Source organism: Typopeltis vanoorti, chromosome 17 (genome assembly GCF_054136105.1).
Source record: "Typopeltis vanoorti isolate ZY-2024b chromosome 17, IOZ_Tvanoo_1.0, whole genome shotgun sequence".
Lineage (NCBI taxonomy): Eukaryota > Metazoa > Arthropoda > Arachnida > Uropygi > Thelyphonidae > Typopeltis > Typopeltis vanoorti.
Genome location: NC_143565.1, coordinates 94,255,939 through 94,261,119, shown reverse-complemented (window position 1 = coordinate 94,261,119; position 5,181 = coordinate 94,255,939). Strand labels below are relative to the sequence as shown.

General features: G+C 38.9%; 1 non-coding gene across 1 annotated transcript; it reads right to left on the bottom strand.

Moving 5' to 3' along the window:
• Positions 1 to 3,613: 3,613 nt before the first annotated feature.
• Positions 3,614 to 3,698, bottom strand: TRNAL-UAA (transfer RNA leucine (anticodon UAA)). The gene has a single exon. It is a non-coding gene; the product is annotated as a tRNA-Leu (tRNA).
• Positions 3,699 to 5,181: the final 1,483 nt, after the last annotated feature.

Sequence of the window (5,181 nt, the reverse complement as noted above, 5' to 3'; positions counted from 1 at the left end):
TACAGAATTATAAACTTTTATGCAATGTACGTAAAAGTCACTTAAGCAGCGTACATGAAAAATACTCGGTCTCTTGTATCATCAAGTGTTCTGGGCAACTATTTAAGAATGCTACTGGTCGGTATTGGCGAATAGGGTTAATCACAATGGGATAAATAACGGATCTTTTGGAGTTCGATGAAGAGTTTATTGTGGGTGCCCTTCTGGATGGAGCCACGATTTTGAAAACAGCAGAGCTGACTTGTTTCTGAAAAAGTGAGATATCCCTAGTGTTTAATCGGTGGAAAAATAATCCGCATTGCTTGTCTAAAAGGCATAACTGTCCTGCATATAAGTCTGAGAAGGCTTATATGCAGACAAACAGAACTTTTTGTGTGCAGTAATTGACAGAAGCACATTTAATCAGGGGGTGTTCCTGACCCATATCTCACCGAACTATGGGCAGGGAATCGAAGAGGATCGGTATTGGTAATCGCGTGCTTCTACGGCACCACTGATTTCTGTGAAGAAGCAGAAAGTTCGTTTACAGTGATGTCAGGAACGACTGACACTTGAAAAAAAGTCATGTTGTCCGACGAGTCATGGTACACCTTGTTCTGTACCCAACGGTAGGCAGAAAATATGCATGACCTCCAGGAAGCTATGAACGCAGATTGCCTTGTAAACACAACTCAAGGTTCTAGAGATGGTATCATGGTGTGGGGCATGTTCTGTTGGTATGGAATGAGTCCCCTGATATTGCTGGAAGGTCGATTGCCCTCCGAGGAATATCTGAACATTGTTGTCCACCATATTGCAATGTTAACTTTTTATCCAGCAGTTGGCGGTTGTTTCATGGACGACAATGCTACTGTCCATCGTTCAAGAATTGTTCGGCAGTGGTTCAGCGAGCATGATGGCAACTTCCTCTATCTTCCCTGGCCACGATAAAGCCCTTATCTAAACCCTATCCAGAATGTACGGGTCATGTTAGAAAAACAGATCTAGGAGCAAAGTCTTCTCCGTCAAATCCGAGCCATTTAAAGGATTGTTTGGTGAATGCCTGGCTTGTTGGAGATGTAGATGCAATCCAACACGTTGTGGAATCTATGCCAACCTAATAATGCCAAGCTGGGAATCACTGGCGTATAAACTAAATTGTTGGGCATTTAGCGCAACAAGTATTTGTTATTATTATTATTATTATTATTATTATTATTATTATTATTATTATTATTATTATTATTATTATTATTATTATTATACTTCATAAGTAGATTCTTCAAATAAAATAGGAAGAATTAATCTAAAGCTACGTAACCCACGTAATCTACGCATGTCATTTAGATGGAAATTAAAAAGAAAGAAAGAAAAAAGAAACAGAAAAAAAGGCAAAGAAAAAAAAGAAACAGAATGGAAAGAAAAAGAATAAATAATATATCCGACAGAAAACCGGATATTCAATTAACTGATGACGAGAAGTAATGGCCTACTTGATTTACGATTTCTTTTATGCATTGAAGGCTCATAAAAGTCTGCTGTGAACTAGTTTAAAAACATCAGAATATATTATTCACCTTCGGTAATTGAATTGCAAAGAGTTTAAGGAGGAAAAAGTTAATGCCTCTTCCCTTTCAAAATGAAATGCAAAAGACTGCAGACACGTCGAAAATTTATGACGCGCATGCATTTTCGACAAATATATGAACGTCATTTGTTATTACTATTATCTGGACACCTACTTGGAATGCTGAAACTCATCGAAGAAATCCCTACAATAGCAAGCAGTCCACAGACCCTTATTTATTAGTAGTACTACAACTGCATGACACTTCTATGGAGTCCTAGGATTCATCGCTAGAGGTCACCCTACGCTGCATAGTAATACACGATTATCTGCATTAATTCACCTTCTTCGTTATACTGTTTTACACAGTATTTTTTAATCTGTTCATTAGGGTTACTTTCCGTCCAATTTGCCTGTTTTTGTAGAAGAAAAAAATCCAAGTTTCCAGAGAAAAATATCCTGCTACCTGCATGAGATCGGTTAACTCACCTTCAACTGAAAAAAAGAAAAGAAAAAGAAAGCTCATATAAAGATTATTATTATTGTTGTTGTTGTTGTTACTGGCGACTGCAGGGAGTCCTTAGACTCATCGAGAGAGGCCCTAAACATCATGTCCACACAGCTATTCGACATTCTCACTGTATCTATCATACCTTGCCTTGAACTCATTCACTGTCATAGCACCCACAACAGACTCTGGCAGCTTATTTCACTCATTTACCACTCTAAAAGTCTTTACCAGCTCTAACACCCTTACTAACCACACTCTTGCCTAGCTTCCATAGATGTCCCCTAGTTCTCCCACCACCAGTCCTGATCTCAAAAATATCCTCTGGATTAATCCTATAGAAACCCTTCAGCAATTTGAATGTCTCAATCATATCACCCCTCTTCCGCCTATCAACCAACTTCTGCAACCCACAAATGTTCAACCTGTTCCCATAAGGTTCATTCCATAGACCTGCTATCATCTTGGTCACATGTCTATGGATCCTCTCCACCTCCTCCCCATCAAGAAGAAACCTAGGTGACCAAATCTGGGCACAGTAGTCGAGATGACGTCTTACCAAGGCTCGGTACAAAGGAACAATAACTTGCTTGTCTCTGCTCGTCAAAGTATTCTTCAGTAACCAAGTGATTTGATGAACTGATTTAGCCACTTTTGCAATGTTCCCCAAACTTCATCTCCCTATCCACCAACACTCCCACGTCCCTGGCCTCGTCAATCTCCTGGAGTACAGTTCCGCCAATGTGGTATACTGCTGCTAATCTTTTAACCCCAAAATGCATAACATTACATTTTGTCACATTAAATTGACATCCATTCTCCTTATCCCAGAACTCCAATCTATCCAAATCGTCCTGCAAGATTTTAACATCTTCTGCATTCACTATTGCCCTACCCAACTTTGCATCATCAGCGAACAAATGAACTGTTCCTCTTAGATCCTTCCCTATATCTTTAATGAACAAATTGAACAGCAGTGGCCCAAGAACAGAATCCTGCGGCACACCACTAGTCACAGGCCGTCTTTTTGGACTCTACTCCTGAATAAACTACTCTCTGATATCTCTCCATCAACCACCCACCTATCCATCTCACCAACCCTATATCCATTATCATATGTTGTAGTTTACTGATTAGAATTCCATGTGGTATCCTGTCAAATGCCTTAGCCAGGTCCAGCAGTATCACTGTAAACCCATTACCCTTATCCAATTCAGCCGTGAGTGTGTTATAAAACTTGAGCAAGTTACTGAGGCATGATCTACCCTTCATAAAGCCATGCTGTCCCCTGTACAGTATCTCATTTTCATCAATCCATTCCTGTATTTTCCCCCTTGACTACTTTCTAGTCAAGGGAAGTCAAGATTCCTGTTGTTATTACGAGAATCGAACTCTGGCCTTTCCAATCGAAGTACGCAATGCACCATTCTTCTTACAATATCCATAATATAAAATAGAAAATATATAAAAAATCCTCCCTGTTTTGGAATCGCACCTCGGTCTCCAGTGTGATAGGCTATGATACTAACTACTATACTACCGAGAACTTAAAAATATTTTGTCAGAAATGGGGGTTCGAATCCACGCCCTCTTACGAGGACCAGATCTTAAATCTGGCGCCTTACACCACTCGGCCATCCTGACTCATCGATGTTCTCTTGCCAACATTTCTTTCACTGTTCTTATTGTTATTCATGTCAAATATATTCTTTACAGTAGTTACCCAAATACGTTAAATCTTAATTACAGGGATCATAGTATTAAAATAGTTCTATGGGTTACCAACTACTACGTGAATAACCAGTTGAACTGTGTATCATTTGATAAATGGCAAATGAAAGCAGCACAGCGTCTAAGATTATCTAGCTCTTTTTCAAGTCTACTCAGGCCTGCAATAAGCAAAATGGCTGCGATGTCACACAGGAGATTATTATTATTATTATTATTATTATTATTATTATTATTATTATTATTATTATTATTATTAATAATAATAATGTCGCCGAAGACAGTGACATAAAATTCAACGAGATCGTCTAAGAAGAACCCAAATTTTGAAGTGTTGAAAAGTGAACAGAGAGGACCGTGGTCAACAACCAGCGAAGAACAAAGGACGTCGCCATCTTTATAATCACGACTCCCCGCCTAAGGAAAGAAAGGTGAGACATGAAGTGTATCAAATGCCTGGAGGAGTTATCGTCCAACGGAAATAATATAACTTGTACGAAATGCAGTAGGATTCTACACTTAAAATGTGCCGGCTTTTCAGAAACAACCGGGCAACATAAATATGAACCCGATGTAACACTGAGGAAGGAAGTGTGTAATCTGCAAGAGGAACAAAGAAACGCACGTAAGGCAACCACCTACGACGCAGCCGATTATACCGGAGGCGAAATCAGATGACGAACTGAACAGACAAAAAAACGCAGGTGAGTCCTATAATTTCAACTCTTTAAGTATACTAATAGAAAACGGTCTAGTGACTATAAAAGCCAGCTTAGTAGATCTTGTGCAAGAACTCTTTAAGAAACAGAACGAGCAAATAACAAAAAAATCTAGCGAATATGAAGATTTAGTAAAACATAATAATTTAGCAGTTATAGAAGTGTTGCAAACGGTAAAAGACATTAAAATGAGCATTAACGCACTAAAAGACAGGCAACACAATTTGACGAAAGAGACATCCGAACTCCGTCAAGAACTTCATTCTCTAAAACTACAATACGAACGTTTAAATCAGCAACAACATAAAAAAGATCTTGTCATAAACGGTCTTCCTGAAACTGCACCTACAGAAAACCTCAGAGACGTGATTTTAAAATTAGGCCATGTAATTGATATCCCCCTACAGCTTAACGACATTCAGACCGTAAATCGGATTCCTAGGAAGAGCAAAAACCAAGGCTTCTCACGACCTGCCCCAGTCATAATTCGTCTTAAGAGCAAGTCCAAAAGAGACAATCTCATAAAAGCCAGCAGACAGAAAAAACCAGTTGCCAAGGACTTGAACGCACAGCAAGACAATACACCAATCTTCCTATCCGAATATTTAACACCATTCAACCAGAATCTGTTGTACCAAACACGAAAAGCAAAAATGGAAAAAAATTACCAATTTTTGTGG